The sequence below is a fragment of the Canis aureus genome, chromosome 4 (genome assembly GCF_053574225.1).
Source record: "Canis aureus isolate CA01 chromosome 4, VMU_Caureus_v.1.0, whole genome shotgun sequence".
Classification (NCBI taxonomy): Eukaryota; Metazoa; Chordata; class Mammalia; order Carnivora; family Canidae; genus Canis; species Canis aureus.
The window spans coordinates 78,834,176-78,859,495 of NC_135614.1; positions in this window are offsets into that span (position 1 = coordinate 78,834,176).

Below are 25,320 nucleotides of genomic sequence, written 5' to 3' on the forward strand. Positions count from 1 at the left end.
TTTTTCCTTTGGGTTTAGTTTTCTTCTAGGTGAAGTGCATTTGTTTATAATTATTTCAATGAGAGATCATGCATCCTAAGCTTTTAGATTTCATATCTCTTCAAGTATCAATATTTTGACTCAATTTATGGAAGGTAGGCCAGTTGGGTACAGAATTTTAGATTAGCCATCAGTTTTCTTCTACACTTCTAAATTTATCACTTAATAATCTTCTGGTCTTATTTTTTTTGGAAAAGGTATTAGTATAATTTGTAGATACTCTGTATCCCATTGCTTCACTTTTAGTATTATAAAGTTTAATTAGGATTTCTAAATTGGTGAAAATTTCTAATAGGTGAAAATTGATTTGGATTCATTCTTCTAGCTAATAAGAGTTTGCTTCAAATAGGAAGATTTGTGTTTTTCTATAATTCTGGATAATTCTAAGCAGTGTTCTTTTCACATATTGCTGCTGCTGTATTCCTCCCTTTATCTTGCTTTTGGAATTCCTATTAGATAACTGTTGAATCCTGTCATCTGTGCACCTATTTTCTTGTTACTCTTTCATAAACACGTATACACACATACACACATTTATTTGATCTTTGTGTATAATTCTGTTGGAGTTGCTCAATATTATCTATTAATTCATTTAGTCTCCCGTGATATCTAGTTTATACCAATTCTAAATTCTCTATTTAAATTGTGTGTCTTTTTTTCTTAATTTTAGAATTTTTATCACCCTCTTCTGCAGAAGCTGAAAAACTGCTAGGATTTAAAATGAGTACTTTTGCTTTGGTTCCAAAGCTAAATTTTATTTAGTGTAATAAATAAAACTAATTAAAACATTTTAATTTTATTGTAAACGGTGATGACTTAAAATATCTAGATGGTTTTGTAAAGATCTACTATGTAATTATGAGGAGTTGCAATTTTGCTGCTTAATGCAATTATACGGTTCAAAAAAAAGAAAGAAATCAGAAGCAGCGTTTTACAAAGAACCCTGTAGATATTAACCTCTTCCTTTGTTTGTTTTTTGGTTTTGCTCTGCTTTTTAAAAGTTTTTCAGTTTTACTGAGTTATAATTGAAAATTAGAGTTGTGAGATATTTAAAGTGTATATCATGTTGATTTGGTATACATATACATTGTGAAAGGATTCCTCTCTTTTAATTAATTAACATATCCATCATCTCACATATATATTTGGTGAGAATATTTAAGTTCTACTCTCAGCAAATTTCAATTATACAATATAGTGTTATCAACAACAGTCACCATGTTATACAGTGGATCCTCAGACCTTCCCTTATTGTTAAAAGTTTGAGCCTTTTTTTAACAACTTCCCCCTATTTCGTCCACCCCAGCCTTGGCAACCACTTTTCTACTTTATGTTTCAATGAATTTGTTTTGTTTTGTTTTGTTTTTAGTTTCCATATTTATGTAATGCTAGACAGTATTTGTCTTTCTCTCTTTGGCTTATTCACTAGCATAATGCCCTCAATGTTCAATCCGTATTGTCACAAACTGCAGAATTTCCTTTTTTCTTGTGGTTGAATAATATTCCAGGGTACATATAAACTGTATCTTCTTTGTCCATTCGTCCATTGTGGACAATTAGGTTGTGAATAATGGGAATGGATATATCTCTTTGATATTCCATTTTCATCTTCTTTGAGTATATACCCAGAAGTAGAATTACTGGATCTTATAGTAGTTATTGTCTTAATTTTTCGAAGAAATTCATATTGTTTTCCACAGTGTCTGAACCAATTTATATTCCCACTAACAGTGTAGTTCCCTTTTCTCCACATCCTTCCCAATATGTAGCCCTTATCTTCTTTATGATAGCTGTTCTAACAGGGGTGAGATAATATTTCACTGTGGTTTTGACTTACATTTCTCTGATAATTAGTGATCCTGGGCATCTTCTTATGTACTGATTGGCCATTTGGGTGTCATCTTTGAAAAAAAATTAGTTCCTTAGGTCATCTTTTAAATGGATTTCTGTTGTTGTTGTAAAGTTGTAGGAGTCCTTTATGTATTTTGGATACTAATCCCTTACCTGCTGTATGGTTTGCAAATATTTTCTCCCACTCTGAGGTCCATATCTGGTTTGTCTGGACTTAAATTTTGAGATGTTAACCGTTATGCTAACATACAACAAAATTTAGTTATTTGTTCTAGTCAGGCCTACTTTATGTTTAAGTGTTGTTTGTGAAAGGCATTGGGGGAGAATAGAAAGAAAACTAAATTTGAAGTCAGAATGCTTGGTATAAAGCAGCTCTGTTGTCAATATAAATATCACTTCTTGAACTTTGAATAAATCTTAGTCCCTATGTCTCATGTCTAGAGATTCTGATTTCATTAGTCTAGGGCAGGGACTGAGCATTTCATATCTGCAGAGCACTACAGGTGGTTTTAAAGTGTTAATGGGCATGATAATCAGTAGAATTGTGGAAAGTACAAAAGGTATAAATGTTTATCTCTACTAATTAACAGATTTTAGATCTTGAGATCATAATCCTGCAAAGCATTAGGTTCCCAATCTGTGAAATGGAGAAGATCAAAACCTGTTTTATTACCTAACCTGTTTCAGTTAACAAATAATTGAAATAATGTATTTGCAATGCATTTCGCCAATTATCACATACGTAAGTTATTATTCTTAAATAGCCTCTAGATTCCTTTATCATAAAATATCAGTGTTGCTTTCAATTATGTAATTCTAAAGCAAAAATGTATAACACTCAAAACACTGTTGCAGAAGATCAATACCATACTGAAATAAGGTGAATTTTAGCTCTGTTATACATTCCTCCCTACATCTTCTACCCAAATATTGCAATAGCCCCTGTTGTGGTCACACTTCTGAAACTCTTTCCTTGTGCTTTTTACAGCAGACAAGATTTGTCTTGCAAGTGTAAAGCTTCCACATATAAAATATATTTCATGGAAATAAAGAGGAGATAATCATGTAATAATTTAGTGTGGTAGTTGTTCTGAAACTTACCTGCTGTGATTATGTAGGGCAAATTCTAAATGTGACTCTGAAAATGACAATGTAGTAGAGATTATCACATATATACACTCATTTTTCTTAATGATTGACAAGTAGGGCACATTGGAGAAAATTGCTAAGGAATACTTATCTTTTTAATGAAATTTTCAGTGGTATTACTCTTAAGGAGTGGGTGTTTCTTTTATATTTTAACCAATTCACTCTTTTACTTGTAGCATTTCCATTTCTTTCCCTAATTTGGCTTTAAGATAATTAACCAACAGGTTTTCAATATAGGTAAAATCAATACTATAATCTTTCTTGTTCTGTGGTCCATTGAACAAACTATGCCTAACTTTTGAGCAAAAGAACCCCAAAGACATTCCACTCATGAAGTAATGCAATAATTTCAGTAATATATCTGTTTTATTATATATGGACTTACTGGAAAAGACTATAAATCGCTACCCATCTATGTTCGATTGTGGTTATTTTATCTTCTTTGTACACATCAAGTCAGAAGATGTAACACTTGTAGTGTTTGGAAAGCCATCATTGCAGATGATGGAGCTGGTTTTATTTGAATGTAAAATCTGCAGATATACAATTATCCATGTCACTGCTTTGACAAGAAAGAGATATGTCATGTGTAATTGAGAATTTAAATGAACCAAATTTCTTAGCAACTCATTTCCACCTATATCTGGCTCTTTGCATTCTAGGTAGAACAAATGACTCTGTCTGCCTTATTTTCTCCAAACTGCATTTAGCTGCAATATTTTGCAGAGTTGCCTAAAAGCAAGATAAGAGCTGTCAACAACATAGCCTCTGCTTCCATCGCCAGTTCACTGTGTGTGCAATTCATCGCAAAGTTGACCATTTTTACCATCTCATTCCTCAGTTCGGAATATGTTCAAGACTGGCCTTTGGCTTTATAGCATAACAATTGCCAATGTCAAAACATTTTTTCCCTATTTTGAAAATACATTTTCTCTTGGCCTATAGCCATATTTTCTAACTCGGGTCAACTCAAGAAATTTCCTTAGCAATCTGATAGCTTAATGAGCTCATTTTATGAATGTGCTCCATTCAATGTGTGAAGTACATCATACCACTGGTTTATTAGAAACATGGACTTCTGACTTGCTTTCATGCTCAATTCATTGAAGAGTGTTTCTGGGTGTTGCTGTTGTTGTTTTGTTTTGCTTTATAAAATGTGCTGATTATAACATTTTAGATGAGTGCATGAATCATGTTTGACTAAATTGCTGAAAAGCAAATGGGAGATGGCAACAAATACATGAACATTTTGTGAACAAGATGCTCCCTGTGTTAAGCTATTTCCTATGTAAATTATTCTTCCTTGGCAGTATGATTCTGTTCAGTTTTAAATTATGATTGTACTATGGAATTTTATAGTTGTCAGGGACCTCTGAAAACCTTATTTTTAACAATAAGGAACTCAATAGTGGAGAAAGAATGTGCCACCCACATAAAAAAATACTGTTAATGAATAATAGACTTAGGACTAGTCCTCATACCCTCATATATTCTCTTCAGTTTCCTGTTTCAACTATAAGCTTCCCATCTAGGTAATCTATTTTGAAGACATATATAAGAGCACCTATTTCATAATGGCTAAAATTTCACATTTAATTCATTTACTTGTTGCTGTTATAAAGTATATACAACAAAAATCAAATCAAACAAACAAATGAGTACTTTGCTAGCAAATACTAACATTTGGTTCAGGGCAAATGTTCTTATTTTCTATTCCATCTAAAATAAACATTAACTTTGCTATATTTTGTTTAAATGGCATGTTTTTAACACATCAATAAAATTTTATTTAATTTATGTGCCACAGCTGTCAACTACATGCAAATCCTGTTAGTGCAGTGATATGGAAATCTTTTCCTGAAATCTTGTTAAAAATACCTCTGGGAATTCATATTCATATCCATTTAAGAGAGTGGATGAACAGAATCTGCCTAACGTAATTGGGGGAAAAAATCAATAAGATTCTCTTATCGACTGTCCTCATTGCCTTCTGGTTATACACAGTAGGTATAAAGAAGGAACTATTTCTGGTCTTTAATTTATACTATTTATTTTCACAATTGTATTTTAGTTTTTCTGGAAAGTAAAGAAAAGAATATGAATTTTGGATAAAGATTCAAAACAAGTATTTGAAGGTTAAGTTAGCCATCTTTTCCCTATATATCAGTCGTTTGAAAGTTATTTTAGAGACGAGGTAGTAAAATGAAACTCTCATTTTACAGGATGCCAGAGTTTAGAAACAGTAGGTCTTTAGTTAAGGCTGCTCATTTGGAGATCAGGACAAAACTTTGACCCAGGAATCTAACCTCTCACTGCCTTCTTTTCACTGACTGCATTCTCTTTGAGGACACAAATGTCCTGACTACACACATATCTTTGATCCATTCAGAAATAATTTATCACATAATAAATGATGATTGATTTAAGTTAAAAGTATGTGTTGATTGAAAATGGGCAAATATATTTTGAAAAAATTAGAATACTTTTCAAGATTTAAATTCTAGTGACACCAAAATGGCATCCTATTGTTTAAAATTCAACAATTATTACCATCTTAGTGATTTGGGACTGCTATAATAGAATAGCATAAACTGGGTGGCTTATCAGTAAAGATAATTTCTTTTTCACAGTTCTGGTGGCTGGGGAAGTACGTATCAAGGCACAGTCTGATTTGATGTCTGATGAAAAATCTCTTCCTGATTGCTGGAACCATCTTCTTGTTATGTCCTCTCGGATCTCTTGTTATAAGGACACTAACTCCATTCATGAGGGCTCCACCCTTCAGACCTAATTATCTCCTAAAGGCCTCACCTCTGAAGACTATCACTTTGGGATTAGAGTTTCAGTATATGAATTTGGGGGGAGACACAAATATTCAGTCCACAGTATTATGGACAGAGCTGCAGGTGAGACATGTCTTTTTCTCTCCCACCTTGAAATGATTTGCATAATCATTTAGACACACAGCCAACAAGTACCTGTGAGGAATCAAATAGCTTCTCTCAGAAGCACAGGTGCTCTGGCAGTATAGGCTAAAAAGAAGGTGCTGGTGTTTGAGCCAAAAAAGCAGGAGAGATACTAATTATTCAAGCTATAAAAGCTACAAAAATAGAGCTATTGATGCAAGTAAAGGTATATTTTGATTATACTAAATTTAAAAATTTGAAATAGAATTTTCTTGGGCTACATGATAATCCCTAACCAAATAATGTGTTAAATGATCTATTTGGAACATAAAGCAATGCAATTATAGCAGCAGACACTTAACCAAAGAAACAAAATCAAATTTTAGGCATTAGGCTAGGATGTATAGATCAGTTTTAGATACATCCAAAATACTTTGGTCCCATATCTCTTTCATGCCAAATAGCTGCTAAATTTCCTGAATGCAAAATCAAAGTTCAGCAAACAGTTTCGGGATCAGGATATAAAACTGTTTTAGGGGTAGAAAAAAAGATGTCTTTATTATAAATATTGCTCAGTTACAGTCTTGATGATAGTGCCACTCAAAAATAGAAAACATAATCTTGTGGACTTGAGCCTGTAATGTGATGTCTCCTGGTATAATTTCTGAGAGCTTTTTTTCTAAATTTTTATTTATTTATGATAGTCACAGAGAGAGAGAGAGAGAGAGGCAGAGACACAGGCAGAGGGAGAAGCAGGCTCCATGCACCGGGAGCCCGGCGTGGGATTTGATCACGGGTCTCCAGGATCGCGCCCTGGGCCAAAAGCAGGCGCCAAACCGCTGCGCCACCCAGGGATCCCTAATTTCTGAGAGCTTTACTTAGATACCTAAAATAAACATTGTCCTCAAATAAATATATTCCATTTCATATCACTTAACTTTCACAATATCCTTAAGAAAACAATGTGAAACATTTGATCCTTAAATGGGTACATTATTTCTGCAGACTGGATTGAAATAGATTAATTTATTCATGACAGCAAATATAGTTTTAAAGTTGTAATTCAGAATTGGAAAGTCCTAAGTGCATTTCCATTAATTAAAAAAAAATCAAATGTTGGCTTTTTTTATTATTCTGCTGATGAGAAGCAAGTAAGTGCAGTTAAGTGATTGTGCGCTGTGGAGGCATAAAATTTGGTACTATCAACTAATCAGTATGCTCAGTCATCTGTTCTCACTTTACATCTAAAAATGTAAAGGCCTTTCTGTAGTACTGCCTTCTCTGTTTATCTGAAGGTTATATTCAAATTCTTAGCTTTCTAAAAATCAAGTATACAGCAAAAACCCAGAGAAATACCCCATCCATCACCAGTTTTTATCTTCAACAAAAGCGTGTATTTTTCCTAATAAGATATTCATGAGATCTGTTAAATTCATTTATTGAGTTCTAGATTGCATCAAAATATAGCAATAGAATTGAGTCATGCAGATGACTGCATCAAAGACTGAATGATTGGAAACCAAATGTGCTATACTATTCATCGTCTCACGTTTTAAATAGAGAGGAATACTATAATCTATAATTTAATTCAGTGAGCTTTTAAGTAATGGTACATACTGCTGTTTATGGTTCAAGCAATATAGCCACAGACTTCTTATTTGACAGGAATTGGGACACCATCCGGTTTCTGATTGATTTAAGTGTAACAACAGATGGGACCCCTCACAAGGAATAAAAACAGTGAGGGCAATAGAATGTTACCTGGAAAAAGAATGTGTCAAAATGCTCTCAAGTAAATTAAAATGATAAGATTGGAGATTTGGTTTGATTTGGTTTTGGGAAATGCTATTTTTCTTAATGTTTGCAGGTTTCCACTTTATAATGAAAAAAGGATTTGAACACCTAGGCAACCTGTTAAGTCTCCTAAAGATTTTGCTGTTTAGAACTCCCTGGTTATACTATGCACATAATGAATTGTCCCCCCTGATGTGATAAATTATGTATTAGAATAATGGACAGATCAATCAGTGGCGCTGTGTAAGTGAAACACACAGCTTTTGGCAAAGCCGGGTTTGCATGTTTACATTTATCACCCAAATGCCTTGACTTTGATGTAGACCTTTGAGAAGCATTTATTAATCATGATTTCATTAACATCTTTGGCAAACTAATGACTTTTATTTGTCAGAAATATTGCTGATGATATACTGGTGGTGTCCAAAAACACTAATCTTCTTTTTGCTACTTAACCTTCTGTGAAATTGTTAAACAATAACTTTCATGAGACATCATACTTTAGATTACTAGAAAGGTCCTGGTGTCAGAACTAATCAGATTGTGTATCTGCTGGTAGCTGAATGTTATGGCTTTGTCTAGTACAGTCCTGGTGGGGGTTCACTTATGACACCTCATCTGTTGAAGAATGAAGAGTTCTACTCTAGGGGAAAATTAATGTTTTTGCCAGTAGTATATATCGAATGATTAACAGTACAAATTATTAGTATTTCAGTATATTTCAATGATTGTGAAAAATTTGGATTTGAGGAAACTATTCAAAATAACGACATGTATTTTCCTATATGATCTCTTTTTATTCTATAAACATCTATTGTGATACAAACTCTAAGCAAGTTACTCTATGGGGAAAGAAAATTGAACTTTTCCTTAACTCCAAAGGAATGTACAATCTACTTGGCTAGACAAAAATTGTTACTAAGTAGACTAATATAATGAACTATATATTGGTAAAATACCTATAAATGATAAAATGAAAAAAAAGGGAAAATGAATAATACAAAATATAGCACTGTTAATTTGGAAAGGGGAAGAAATCTATGACTTTTTTCTATAAATTATATTTAGTAGTTACAATTTATAATTAGGCTTATAATTTGAAGTTACCTGGGAGAATGTTTTCTAGTCTTCAAAAAATAATTATTGATATATGTTTTTGCATCAATTACAGTGCAAGATATTAACTCTTGTAAGTTTATTTTTCTATTTTAATAAAAATCTAAATTAATATAAGCTTTATTTATTCAAAATTACTAAAAGAAAGATTGACTTAATTTTCTAGGTAAGAAAACAGATGCTGTGTGTGGTTTTATTTGCTAATGAAAATCACCCAAATGAACCAAGTTTCTCAGGTTCTGTGTTGCTGATCCAGGGGTCCTCAGTCTTATATTGGTAATTAGATATTTTTCTAAGTAGAAATGAACTTGACTCAGGTTCAAAATCATAGATTTCACCAAAAAGATGCAAGCCAAATCCTAAAATGCCTATCACTGAAACTCCCCAAAATTCATCAGCCCCCTGCAAAGAGGAAGGCATTGTAAGAACCAAGTCTCTTAGTGAGTACTGTTTTTCTCATTTATTCTCTGATTGTTGATTTTCATAAAATGGAGTGTTTCCTTAACTTACAGTAGATTTAACCCAGAAGAAACTGTTATAAAGTTGAAGTGGATTGCCTCCGAAGGCATCTCTTTGTTTCCTTATTATAATCATATTAACACATTTAGATTTATAAATTAGGTATGTGTATTACTCTGATTTTTTTTTAAAGGTAAATATGTCATTTTAAAAAGAGCCAGTAGAAGAGCAAGCCAGTCAGAGTGAAGAGCAGATAAAAAGACCCAGAGTCAGGAATAAGCTTGGTATGTTCAGGTAATTGGGGTGGGTGGGGAGGAGATTGCTAGAGCATAAGAGACTACTGATAAAAAGAAGAGAGATCAAAGAATAGGAGACTATAAAAAGACTCCTCTGAAGTTTATTTCTGCCTCAAGGTTGCTCTCTGAAACCAATTGTTATCTGGAAATGGTCGACTACCCCCATGTTCGATCCACACTCAACATATATCCTTCCCAATTAATTCCAAAGGCCATTCAGGAAAAAGGATTGTGTGCTTTATCTTTGTCCTAGGTCTTCCCTGCCCTAGCAAAGGATCTGAAGTATAGTCAATCCACAAAATGTATTTTGTGGGATTTTTTTGTTATTGTTGTTGTTAATTAGAGATCAAAGAGGGTCTTAGAGATGTACTTACAAGTCATAATTTTATAATCAAAAGAAGATGAAAGCAAGTGATAAGACAATATCATTTGGTAAGAGCTGGGATTATGTATATGATTCTAGTTTCCTAATGCAGAGTAACAACCTCATCTGACATTGTTATTATAAGTATTAGGGGATAAAGCCAAAATATTCGTAATAAGCCAAATCAAATTTGAGTGCCTAAGAAATCTTAAAAACTCTTTAAGAGCTAAATATAAGATGAATAGTTGTTGTTTTTTTAATAGACTCAAAACAACAACAACCTTTAAAAATCAATTTAGAGATATCCAGTGAGACTCCGAGAAGGATGTGTTTTCCACTTGGACAAGATGCATATTACCTTCACCCCATAATTCTAGTTTCCCTAAATGGATTTAGTATGTTTTGTGATGGAAATATCAAGTTATCAATAAATTAAACAAAAGAAGCATCGGTAAAAGTAGACTAGAACAAGGGTACACTCACTGTATATTTTCATTTTATTTGTCAAATTTTAGAAACCAGCTTATTGTAACACATATAAAGAAAAGATACATGCTTAAACATTGTAAGCACTTAATTTTAAAGTGCGTGTATGCTTACTCTTTTTGGCATTATCCTGTACATAAATATCAACCAAATGAAAACAGTTTTAAAATAGTATTCTTTTTTAACATCTAAGCTTACAGCATGCACAATGCAGTAAAATTAGTCATGTTAGCATGAGATCCATCTTACTAAATACCAAGTTTCATTTGAGAGTAATGGTATGAGGAATATGAAATTAGGTTGTTATAAGGGTAGCTTATATAAACTCTCTTCAGCAGGGAAAAAAAAAACAACATGGACATGAACTATGGATCAAAAAATTCCGCATTATTTAGAAGAGTGTGCTTCTTTCCTGAGGCAGAAACTGCACTTTATATTATCTTCAAAAAGCTTACTTTGTATTTATTTTTGGTTCATCTCCCTAATATGTGCCCTGTTTGCTTCTATACTGTTACTCCATTTACCTAATTTGAAAATAATTTCCCTTTTCAACACGAGTGCTGTTGTAGTAACTCACCTCAAAAGTCAGAGAGAGAGGAAATCAGCAGTCCACTTTCCTCTGTGAAGGAGAGATGAACCTGTTAAGGACTCGGGGCACTGTGAAAAACAAACCTTTACTGATAGTTATTAGGGCCAGAAGAGGAGGGGAAGACTTCCTTTACAATATGGGAGCCGGTGGCTGTGAATTAGGCCATAGGACTCATTTTTTTGTCAACCACATATTGTTGAAAGTGGAAATCTTGGGGATGAAGCCAAAACTTTACTTCTTCAGTGCTCAAGCTGACACAGAAATTGGTCAAAGCCCTCATTTTGTAAGTAAGAAAACTGATGTCCTGAGAAAGTGTGTTTTATATTACAAGTTTGTGAAAAGGTGATACACAAGTCTGAATTTATTGAAATCTGAGCCCATTGCTCTTTCTTATGATCCATCAAACCAGTTAAAACTTAAATGGCATTTATTTATCAGGCATCTGTTTTATACCATTAGTTTTCTTACTGGAAATACGGCAATGAGCCGCAAGAGATCCATTTTAGCTACCCCCATGGAACTTATGTAAATTACATTGATAGATATTTGAAGAGCAGCTATTAAATAAGATTTTCAAAAAACAGACATTTGTTATTCATGAGCTTTAAAATATTATATATTTTTTCTTTAACCAAATGGCATTAAATCACTAAGAGTTAGAAACTCATTTATCCATTTTCTTGTAACCCTTATGCTAGTTAAAAAACAAATCTTGTGATAAAATTATGCTATCAAAACCAAGTTTTAAATTCTAAAAACTTCTGCTTCTCAAAGAAGTCCAGGATTGTCTTCTAGTCAGACCGCTATGGAAACCAATATGATAACTGAGTAATTGGTAATGGCCTTGACTCATGGTAGTTTCTCCCCCATTGTGCTTTTGACTCCCTTTCATAGAAGGCAAAATGATCAAGAATGAGGAATAACATCTTTGGAGGATATTGCATTGCTTGAGAAAAAATAAGAATGCAAATTAAGAGCATGTCTTAATTTTATACTTCATAAATTATGGTGGTGGGCACAAATTTCCTGGCTATAAACAATGAAAATTTGGTCAGTGTGAATCAAATGAGGAATCAAAATATCCAAAGCTACATTTTCAGTTAAGCAATTTTGTTTATAAACTGTTCAAATTACATAGAAAGAATGATCTCAGAGCTGAAAGCAATGATTTTGTTGTTAATTACTTTAATATTTAACTTAATTTTCTGTTTTCCTTTTCCTCTAAAGATAATTACAATGAACTGGTCTTTTTCCTACCCCCACTCTATCCCAACCCTAAACATATGGGAACAAAGCGAAGCTTCACAACTCAAAGGAATGGTTTGTTTATAGGGATGGAAGGAACAGAAGCCTGAATTAGCTTTCCACTTGCCATCGACATAATATTAGCCCGATGATCCTGACCTCAGTTCCGATCCTGTGGGTGGCTTTGTATGTTCTGCTTTTGTGTATTTTCTTAGACAATAAAATGAGCGTATTCCAAAAGCTCCAAAGGAAGACTTGGTAAAATATTTACAGCATGCAGCCTGGATAATAATGTGAGTTTGTGGATGAGACAATGTCAAAGAAAGATGTTATTATCATAGAGAAAAATAGAGCCACTCGTTATCAGAACCACTGATGCTGCTAGAAACGAGACCAGGAGGAGTATAAAAATTTGTTTGTGCCTGTGTTTTACTTTCTGTTGATGAGCATATTTATATAGGAACAAACTATTCATTTTAACATTGCTTAGGCATTCTTCTTGGCGTTTCACTGAAAGAAATAATGCAAAGCAAGAAATAGAGAAATGTGCTTCTAAGAAAGTGATTTATGTCTGTGATATACTTAATCCTAAGGAACACCAGGTCAAGTGTTATCTTAACACATTTTTAAGTTATGATAACAGAAGTGTGGTAACCATAAGCATGATTCTATACCAATGATATTATATTATTTCTCTTAATAATCTTTCAATCTCCTAAAGCATAATACACAGTAAGCAATGATCTTTCTTAGGCTAGACCATGCACATATTGTTTTGAACTACTTTGCCCAATTTGGCTGCATTATCCTAACTGCAAATGTCAAGTGTGGTCTACCAGATGATAATTAATAATACTTGGAATGCTTCTTCATGATGAGGTTAATGAATGTGTTAAAATAGAGCAGTGGATGTTATACTGTGGACTACAATGCATGTACATTTTCTATAAATTAAGACAAAGTTTTTGAAGCTAAAAATAGTGGTGGGGCCTCGATAGATATTTTGTCAATAAAACACATACACACAAAAATCTAAATGATCTATCGGGGTTCAACTACTAATTTTTAATTTCCTCCTAACTATGACATTTTAAAACCCTGCACTAACTCTCTGTTCTCTTTTGTTTTAAATCTGTCTTCTGTTACTGATCCTTTTATATCTAATTCACACTATCCATGTCCATATCATCATGCTCTTGGCTGACCATACCCTTTAATTAGTATCCATATTACTATGTACAGAAAATTCTAAGTCTCCAAATACTCAAAGTTTACAATAATTACATATTTTAGTCATACTTTTTAAAAGGGGTTATTTTGCTTTAAACACCATTTTTAAAATACCGCCTTCAGAATTTTTTTGTATGTGTTAATAAGGGCAATTCATGATAATTGCTCTAATAACGACAAAAACACACTGGCTTAAAACCACTTCTTGTTAATATCATAGTTTAATGAGGGTCAGTTGACTCTCCTGGACATCTCCTCCATGCCAGCTTCTAAATATTGCATTCCATCTCTCTCCCTATTCATAGTAGGTCCTCATTTTTGCCCCAGAAATGGCAACACAAAGTTCCATCATCCAGTCTCCACAAACCAAACCCCTAATCTCCAGTTCATCCATAGCTTTCTCCATCAAGTCCAGATAGTTCTCTTTTCAGAACGGTGACCTATGAATAATTGCAGACAAGTTATCACATGCATGCACACACATATATCCTAAAAATATAAGAATGAAACAGGGGCAAAAATAACTGGAATAAAATACTGTATTTAGAAAAGGAAAGAATGAAAGGCATACAAAATATCTGGTCCGTCTGATTCTTGAAATACACAGAATCCAGATAATGAGATAGGTATCCCGGCTTCTTCCATTGTATGTCTTTGTCATATCAAAATTCTTTGAATTCATGTCGGAAAACTGAGGTCAATATATTATGCAAGAAAATGAAGACATTTTAAAAAATAGATTTAACGTGTCTTATTTCTTTGGCCAAAACAAAGTCACATTGAAGAGCAAGAGGTGACTGACTGGTAGTATTGTCTTCTTATATGACCAGTGGAAAAATGAATTGGTTAGAGGAAAACAAAATTATATTTGCTGCATTATAGAATGGCTTGTATTCTTCTCCTCAGCCTCTGCAATTCTGCTTTTTTTCTAATCTAAAATCAACATACTGTTCTATCTATATTCTGTCTTCACTAAAACGAGAGTGATATCTTTAGAAAAATTCTCTATGGCTGTAGTAATAATTTCATGATTGAATCGAAGCTGCACTCAATCCTGCCTGGGATAGTAACATGAAAACCATGATAATTTTTTGTGTAATATCATCAATATCTTCTATGATCACAGTGGCAAGGGGGATTTTGTAGTTTGGAATCTAAAAAACCAGCAGAAGTGGCTAGATGTAGGTTTCTTATCTCAGTGCTACTACCCAAAGTTCAAATTATTTAGAATCATATCTGAATATGTTAGTTTGGTCATCTGGGCTATGCTCTTTTCTTTTTTTTTTTTTTTTTTATGATAGAGATTGAGAGAGAGAGAGAGAGGCAGAGACACAGGCAGAGGGAGAAGCAGGCTCCATGCTCCGGGAGCCCGACGTGGGATTCGATCCCGGGTCTCCAGGATCTGCGCCCTGGGCCAGAGGCAGGCGCCAAACCGCTGCGCCACCCAGGGATCCCCCGGCTATGCTCTTTCTACTCGACATGTACATTTTCTCCTCATATGCATTAGTTATGAAAAGCCAGGTCTACAATTTGGTCTGAACCAGTTTCTTTCTTTTAATATTTATTTGTGTCCCAAGATAAGCTGAAGTACACTAAAATTTTCAAGGGTTTACTTGATTTCATCCATTTGAATCTAGCAGTGCTTAACTGAAAGTGGTTAGGGGAAATCTTCTTATATGGTCTACCTAGAAGCAAAACAAGGAACTTATTTGATTGGCTATAGCTAATGTGGTTACCTTGTTTGGGAAAACCTAGTATGGTACTTGTGATTGGTTATCCTTAAATTTCAATTCTTGGATATAAATGCATTTACAGAATTGACTGGGGCTTATGTTTTGGTTTGCGCATGCAGGCTACGAAGGCATTGGGGATATTTCAGTCAATTGGACTCTGTTTAATTATTTAACATGTACAGGGATCTAGGCACAATATTAAAAAAATTAAATGAGTGCTTAATTTGTGCATGTTGATTACTTTAATGTATAGTTACTAAGACATTTAAATAAGTATAGTACTCTATAAGATGCATACTTTTTTTGTTAAAGTGCAAAAATGACTAAGTGTAGTTTACTAAAGCAATAATAATTTATCCCTAAACACAGACAAGGGGTCATTACTTGCTATGATTCAAGTATACACATTGTCTAGCACAGGTTTTCTGAATTCAGATATTCCATCTTCATAGAGGGGAGTAAGAATATGGATTATTAGGTGCTAACAAACAGGTAAACAAAACCAAGTCATTTTTATACCTAATTTGAGGTTATAATTTTGAAGGAGGCAATGTTAAAATTAAGCTTTGTTCTGATATTCCGAGCATAGAAACACAACAGATCTTAATGCTATGCTAAAATTCTCCACAGTGCTTTGAATTGAAACACTTTTGCATTTTCGGAAATACTAAGCTAAAAATAAACTTCTAAAGGATAGATTATTTAAGTAGCTAAAAGACATAAAAACTAAAATAAAAATTAAATGTATTTATTTATCTGTATTCAATCCATCTGAACATAATTTAAAATTCTCCCCTTATATAAAACAGACAATGTCAACCAATCCTGAGTAATTCAGGATTTGAATGAGCACAAACTGTAGTAATGGCATAAATCTATTTTCTTAACCCTCCATTTGGATGGTATGGCTTTGAAATTACTATATGTCTTCAAAATTAGATCACTGAAGATTTTTATATGCTTCTACTTAGGAGAGTTTACATTTTTATTTGAAAGAAATAGTGCAATAATTAGCCTTATCTTTTTTCTACATCTTTAATCTATTTAGTTCTCCAAAATTTCAGAATCATCAAATTTGTTATTCAAAAACCTTTAAGTTTCAAGAAATAGAATCATACACTAGGCAAAGGAGGAAAATATAAGAATGTGGTACAGTTTATTTTTTTAAAGATTTATTTATTTATTTGAGAGAGAGAGAGAGAGAACAAGTAGGAGAGGCAGAGGGAGAGAGAATCTCAAGCAGACTCCCCACTGAGTGTGGAGCCTGATACAGGGCTGTATCTTAAGACCCAGAGTTCATGACCTGAACCAAAACCAAGAGTTAGAAGGTTCGACCAACTGTGCCGTCCACTTTCTCTTGCACACAAGCACATCCTTTCTCAGGCATGAAGGAATTTTTCCTACTTCACAGTTCACATGATATACAAAGGTGACCCAACCCTGGGTTATACCTCAAATTAAATATATACAGTTCAGCTAACTAAAACAGCTAGGAAAGAGATTCAATAATGTGAGGGTTTTAAATAACCTTTGTACACAAAAAATACAAATAAAGAAAAAGGTCACGTTATTTTTCTAGAGAAAGCTTAAAGCTCATTGTCAAAAGTGTGTCTGATTCTAGTCTTAACCCTCCTTCCTCAAAATACCAACTTCAGTTACAAAGGCTGTACAGATTCTTGTATAATTACATATAGATGTAATCTTACATAGAAGGACAGATACATGTGAGTTTTACTAGTACTAAATAGAAGAGCTTTGATGGAATCTTCCTTGAGTGAGAAATAGAAAGTTTAACTGGAATTAGAACTTAATACTAGAAGTGGATTAAATCTATTCTCGGTAACTTTTAGAAGCAGTTTATGTATTTTATTGAAAAATGTCACATCATAGCTCAACAGATTGTCTTGTGTTAATCTACCATATTATTTCAACAGAGGTACTGGTCCGAAAGAAAATATTGCTCCATTTAAATGCTAATGTAAATACTGCTAGGAGGTCTCTTCAAGATTATGGGTTCTGAGTACTTAACTTATAGAACATTTGGCCTTTATAGATAAAGTTCCTTTACTTCAGTTAAAAAGCTGTATCTATAAAAGGAAAATGACTTTGTCACTCCGTTGGTTCCTAATACCATTAAATATTTATTAAGATTCAACAGTACACTAAACATTTATAAAGTAAGGATAGAATAATGTTTACTTTAATTAAGCTAGTATCCGAAGATTCTTAAGGGAGATAGATGTGTGATACACACATTTATGTATTGCTTTTCCAGGTAGGGTTAGGTTTTGGACTCACAATAGCTTCTCTGTTATATTTTGTTTATTTTTATGGAATTAGAAAAATTACTTAAAATTTCTCTATATCCATGATAGTAAGTTCATTAAAATGAAGGCAGATATATCCTGGAGATTGCCCTTACGGCATATTGTTATGATTATGTTTTGCTCTTTTGGTTCTTATTTTTATATTTATTCTACTAAACAATGAATAGAATAATCAAAAAACAATAGGTATGTTTATGGCTTATATTAAGACACTATGATTTTTCTGTAATATATGGAAACAACAACCATTAGAGCCTCAGGAGACATCTCAGATACACTCATTCACTTTGCCAGTAAAAAACACATGTGGCCCAGAGAACTTAAGGCCCATTGACAATCCAATGCTTTTATCAACCTGTCAATCATGGAAGCAGGCAGACATTCAAAAGCAGTTAAATAGCTGTGCATCTAGCCAGAAAAAGAAACAAAGAGAAAGAGAGAGAGAGAAAGAGAGGGAGAGAGATATTGTGAACCTAAAATAGCAGCCACTGTCCTATCACTGCAGATAGACAGGGACCCAGATTGTAGGAGAGTTCCTGTGGTACTGCCATGTAAATGACTGAGTTCATCTTCTTTAACATGTTTCCTGGAAATGATGATTCTAAAGCACTTTCCTTTGAGTGAGCTAAACCTGCCTCAAAAATGAAGTCCTGGGTAAAGAAAAAATTCAACATATTTTTAGAAAAAAACACTTTCTTTCTCTCTCTCTCTCTCTCTCTCTCAGGATACAGTGCAAGTAGAAGAAAGCTTCTTTCTTGTTAAGTGATCTTCTATTATTAAAATATTTCATATATATAGTAAATTGTTCCCCCATTAAAGTGCAACATTTCTCATTAAATTTTCAGGGTTAAATACTACTATTTTGAAGTTAGCATCACACAAATGCACACAGGCCAAAGACCAGGCATAAATTTCTATGCTTAATATTTTTAATCAAATAAGGAGAGTGGGAATGATGCTTCGATACTACCATGTGCCAAGAGATGACTCAACACACTCATAGCATCTTCTGGAGTTACTGTGAAATCTACATTGCTGCAATGATGCATGATACCATTTGGCCTCACATGACAGGAGAGGATTATTTGTCTATTAGGTTCACCTCTGTGCTTTTCTTATCAGGCTGTGCTATATCCGGTGAAACTACTTGGTATCCAAAGCCAAGTACAGACATGGAAATTACTTCCTGTAGTCCTGGTGAAGATGATGATGATGATGATAATTCTGGAGGTGGTGAAGATGATCATTAGTAACATGATTAGGGACATGATCGTTATGTTGAGCATTCACTTAGGACCTCCTATATGCCACACTTTGTTTTTATTTTAAATGTGTTACCTCATTTACTTATGGCAATAACCCTATGAAGTTGCTAATATGGTCATCCTCATTTTTAGGTAAGTAAACTCATACGGTGGTGGAAGTACCTATATACAAACCCTGCATATCATACTGTAACGTCCTAGCTCGATCTAATTATAGGGTGTATATACGCTCACATTTATTAATACTCTTATTAATATACATGACATATATTTTATATATATCATATTTATTTAAAAGATTGTACAATTAATTTGAAGATCTCAAAAATGAAGTTCTTGAATTCCAGTTTGAGATTTATCTCCATTTTTATGTCACTGGTAGAAAGTATTAAAGCAACCACTCTGGATCACTCTTTATATGGCTCTCCTAAACTATCTCTAGGCATTATAGGTAAAAAATATTCTGTTTAATATATCACAACTGCCTTAATATCTTTAAGCAGAGTAAAAAAAAAAGAACATGGGGCAATTTCTAATAATTGACACATTCAGTAATTTTCTTCAGTAGAAATTTTCACGTTCACATTTTAAATTGTTTTGGCTTTAACTCGGTGACTCAAATTATACCTTCCACAATGTTAGAAAGAAATCAGTGGTCCAAAAGTCATATAAACCTGTATACTGATGTCAGCTGCCTGCAAGAGTCTGACCAGATAAAATGGGCGACTATTTGGAAATTTCCTAACATTTGTATAGTTATGGTGAATTGAACTTATTTTATCTTCAGTGCAGCCTGAAGTGAGAGTTTGATATATAGGGAATATTATTTTCTGAGAGTAGGCTCGTTCAATTCAGTGCAGCATAAATACTTAGGTATTTCAGGCTTTTCAAAGAGACAAGCTCAGTAATTCAAGACAACCACCTTTTCCCTTCTCCCCAGCAGATGCCTCTGTTCCCTCTGCATAAAAAATGATGTAGTTCCTGTTCCGAACTGAATATTTATGTCCCCTCTAAATTTGCATGTTGAAGCTCTAGCTCCCAGTTTGGCTGTCTTTGGAGACAAGGCCTCTAAAGAAGTAAGGTTAAAGAGTCACAGAGGTGGGTCCCTGATCTGATAAGATTAGTGTCCTTTCCTAGAAGAAATACCAGAGCACTTCCAGCCCTGCTCTTTCACTCTCCCCAAGAAGGGATCATGAAAGGGCACAATAGGATGGCAGCTCCCCAACGACAGAAATAAACCTCAGCAGAAATCAGTGATCTCATACCTTCATCTTGGACTTCCAGCCTCCAGGACTGTGAGAAAATAAATCTGTGTTGTTTAAGCCACCTGGTCTGTGGCATGTTGTCCTCTCAGCCTGAGCCTACTAACAGAGTTCCTAAATATGATTCTCCCTTGTTCCTTTTCATATCCCTTTACGGTAACGTATTTTTCATACTGAAATTATTGGGGCAGTGTAGTACCTTGGGCTGAATTTTAATGTTGTCTTTAGGCGCTTCAGTTTAGCTTGCAGAGTTATTACATCTGACCTCAGCACGGTGTTCTGGGGAGGGCGGCGCTGGCTGTAGGCTCTGAGAGCTCTATCCGGGGACATGTAGCTTTCATTCTAGATCCCTGACTTAGGTTTGTTTGTTTGCATTAATTTTGATCAAATCTTTTCTAAGCCAAATGTAGGAAGTCAACTAATTAACACTTAACTGTCCCCCACAATGCCTTGTAATGGCAAAATAGAAGTGAAAGACATTTAGAATGGGGTAGGTAAGGGATGCTGAAAATTGTGGGGTTATCTATGGGTATATCTATGTGGAAAAAAGATCACTATCCTAGGACTAATTTAGATAGTAAAATATTTTTAAATACATTTATGCATTTACCTCTTTAGCCCCATTTTGAATTTTAATATTATATGGGGCCAAAGAAAAACTTAAAGCAGATCTAGTTCAGCAAGCTGGCATGAAACTTGCTTATTATTGGTTGTGAAACTGAATGTTAGACACTTCAATTGGATAATAGTTTTGTATTGTTACCTCTTAAGAAAACAGCCTCTACACATTTTTTTTTCACTTCTGAAATAGTCTCATTTAAATAAAAAGGAAATCGGTCTTTGCTCTAATATATTGGCAAATATTAAGTAACCTGAATGATTTTGATCTATCTGAATAATCTTCTTCACGAATAGTTAGAGAGATTACAATATTGGAAAGCACCTAAAGAGGTCATTAAAGTCTTAACCTATACCAGGCAGAAAGGTGAAATACAATTTCAATATATGGATTGGAGAAATCTAGACTGTTAATACCAATGCTATAGCTGTGGTATTATGTGAGGCCTTACTATCTTTATTCATGGTTATACTATAATTAGTATAGCTGTACTATTAGGAGAGTAAGGATTAATTACACAGGCTTTAGGTATGCTTTGTAAATAAACAATCACTTATTTATAGCTTAGTTAATGTGATATTGATTCCCCAGCTCATTGTGGACCTAGCGTCAAATCCTGACATTAGTCAGGTAACGACACTTTTCCTCAAGGATACAACCTGAATTAATGAATGGCTTAATATTTTCTGATTTTGTACAAAACTACTTTTACAAAGTTTGAAGGATAATAATTTTGATTAAGCTATTTTAATGGATTCAAGAGGTAGAATTTTTTCATCTCTGGTTGAGATTTTCTCTGGAAGTATCTGCCTCTGGAGAAATTAGATTCCATTAACTGTCTGATTCATTTAACCTGCAATTCTCAGAAAGCAAACAACACTGGCCGTCACCAGAGGCTTTATATTTGAAGAAGAGACCACTTTGGTTTTATAAGCCTGTGGATTCTTTTTCATCTTGCTCAGTGTGCTTAGGTAAATGGTATCTAACTATTTACTCAGAGCCAAAGAAGGATGTAAAAAATATTCACTTTTTGGAACTTACCCAAATTAAAGAAATAAAGTTTCCATGGAAGTACAGCTGGCTCTAATCAGGTCTGTCCTCTACTACCTTTGTGTCTTCCAACTTGTTTTCCATTCTAGACAGGCTTTTTCTTCTCTGACATACTATCTCCTTTGTGCATATCATCATTGGTCATTTATTTTACTTGCCTGCCAAAATTCACAGGGGAAGAGAATATGCTATTATTACTACTTGCATAGGTAAGTTTTGGGATTTTGCAACTATAGTTGTGCGTATATTGAACACTCCCCTACCTTCTCCTTCATTTGCATATGGGGGAGTTATATACTTAATTCTACCCTCCTCCCCCACAAATGATTAAACTTTGGGATGGAAAAAAACAGACGCTGAATCAGTATAGTAATTTGAATGTATATTCACTGCCTTTTTAAGTAGTCATTCTATTATAAAACATCCCTAAGATTCTTTAAAATTACTACCAAATATAAAGCAAAGAGTAAGTTGAAATGTGAGAATTGCAAAGATAAGATCATGATGCGAGAATCTCCATGTTGGTTCACTCTACATGAATTATGGTGATAAGAAAAAGCCAAATGGGATTAAGGGCTCTGTGCCATGCAAAGTATTGCCTTGCTCAGGATCTTTTTTCATAAAAACCCCTAAGAGCATTGAGAAGACTGATCCTCATATGAAATTCACCAGTGGACATTATTGACCTGACTTGGTAGTTAGCTGGAAATTCCAATAGCTTACATAAGATGTCTCATTAGAGAAATTTATCTTTTCTGACAGACACATAGTATTATGACCATGAAATAATGGGGTAGAAAAGATCTGTCTTCATACAGGAGGCAGTGAATTCTTTATAAACATCTCCCTATTCTGTAGTAACAGAAAGACAAAACAAAACAAAACCAGATATGACGGACTGGTTTTTGCTCATGCGTTATTGATTACTGTTCTTTGAAAACTGTCCAATCCTTTAACCTATTTTAATTTCTATTTTATAGAATAGAATATATCTATAGAATAGAAATTGAAATATTCCTATTTTTCTTTGTATTTCACAAGAAGTTTGAGGGTAATCACATTTTTAAACACTGTGTGTGTATGTGTGTAAAGTAAAACATTTTGAAAAATGTAAACATCTAAATATTAGATTAAAAACAGTCTGAAAGGGATATTTATTCTCTTTTATTTTTATAAAGGGTCATTTCAATTTTACCTCCTAAAATTTCACATTTTGTATAGTACTATATATTCATTATTTTTATTTTATTTTATTTTTTTTTTATTGGAGCTCAATTTGCTAACATATAGCATAACACCCAGTGCTCATCCCATCAAGTGCCCCCCTCAGTGCTCGTCACCCAGTCACCCCAACCCCCTGCCCACCTCCCTTTCCACCACCCCTTGTTCGTTTCCCAGAGTTAGGAGTCTCTCATGTTCTGTCCTCCTCTCTGATATTTCCCACTCATTTTCTCTTCTTTCCCCTTTATTCCCTTTCACTATTTTTTATATTCCCCAAATGAATGAGACCATATAATGTTTGTCCTTCTATGATTGACTTATTTCACTCAGCATAGTACCCTCCAGTTCCATCCACGTCGAAGCAAACAGTGGGTATTTGTCATTTCTAATGGCTGAGGAATATTCCACTGTATACATTATATATTCATTCTTGATGCCCAAGTCAGTAAAACTGAAATGTGATTTTACTAAGTGTTTATAACATGCAGGTACTGGACTTGGCTGGTCTTTTTAAAAAATTTAATATGTCTACTTTGCGTTTATGGTTCCTATTTTCACATAAATGTTATTATTTATTTATTTATTTATTTATTTATTTATTTATTTATTTTTTAGAGATTTTATTTATTATTCATGAGAGACACACAGAGAGAGAGAGGCAGAGACACAGGCAGAGGGAGGAGCAGGCTCCATGCAGGGAGCCTGATGTGGGACTCTATCCTGGGTCTCGAGGATCAGGCCCTGGGCTAAAGGCAGCACTAAACCACTGAGCCACCCAGGCTGCCCTGGTTTTTGTTTTTAACTATGACACTGGTATTTAGACCACATCAGAGATCTTCTTTGCTATTGCACCAATATTTGGTGTATAAATGTGTTTGTTTCTCACCTCCCACAGATGTACACTCCACTTTCTCTATCACTTCATCTCATTACAGTTTTGAACACGGGGGCTTCTATGCATCCCTCTATGAGACATATATTTCTTATTTTTTTCTATTCTTCTTTCAAGCTCAGGTGATATTTTCTCTCTTCTTGAATTTGGAAGCATGGGTAATATCCTCCTTCATTCACCTCCCAAAATCTCACTAGGTTTAGAAATGGAGTTAATAAAGGTATTTTCAGTAGCAGTAACATTATGAAGGCTGATAAGAGAATTCCATTACTGTCTTTGTCTTTTTAATTCAATTTTAGGAGAGATGGAAACTTTTTCTTCTTGAAAAGATGGGTAATTTGTATCAAAATTTTAAGTAAGTTGCTTTTAAAATATTTTCAAAGAGCAGACTCTAAGTAGTAGTATCAAAAGCCACTACATAGCTATCTTGTAGGTAGAAACTGTGAATATTATTATTAAAACTACGACAGGGATGCCTGGGTGATGCAGTTCATTAAGCATCTAAGTCTTGATTTTGGCTCAGGTCATGATCTCAGGCTTTTGAGAGAGATCACACAATCTCTCCCGAGCTCCTGGCCAGGCTCTATTCTCAGCAGGGATTCTGCTTGAGATTCTCTCTCATTCTTTCCCTCTGCTCCTCCCCCTGCTTGTGTGTGCATTCTCTCTCTAATAATAAATAAATAAGGGGCAGCCCGGGTGGCTCAGCAGTTTAGCAGTGAGTTCAACATCAGGCTTCCTGCATGGAGCCTGCTTCTCCCTCAGCCTATGTCTCTGCCTCTCTCTCCCTGTGTGTCTCGCATGAGTAAATAAATAAAATCTTTAAAATAAATAAATAAATAAATAAATAAATAAATAAATAAATAAATAAAATATTAAAAAAAAAACATAGCACAGATACAACAATAAATACTGGCTCATATAAAGTCCAAAATGTATATAATTCTTGGAAAATTCATCCCCTGGAATAAAGGGTTTTAATATAGTAATTCTGTTATATATTGGAAACAACTTTATAAAAAATAATTTGTTCATAGATGACATGTTTTTAAGATATGCTAAGATATGAATTTAATAAATGGCTACTATGTTATACTCTAAGTGTTTTATACTTCAGTGTATTATATAAACTTGGGTATTATATACAAATAGGTTGTGTTTTATGACACCTATTAAACATCTATTTTTAAATGAGAAACTTAGAGGTATTAAGGGACTGGCTGAAGGGTCTGTAGCCAAAAAGATATAGAACCAGAATTCAAAGTGAAGAAATTCTTTTGCCCACTCATGTGCAGCTTCCTCTATGCCTGAAGGCTATCCCATTTTTTTTATGCTCATCTTGTGGTGGAGTGGATAAACAATAATTAAGAAAAAGATAATTTAAAAAATTAAGTGAATTTATTTTATTTAAAGATGTTAGCTTCTCTCAG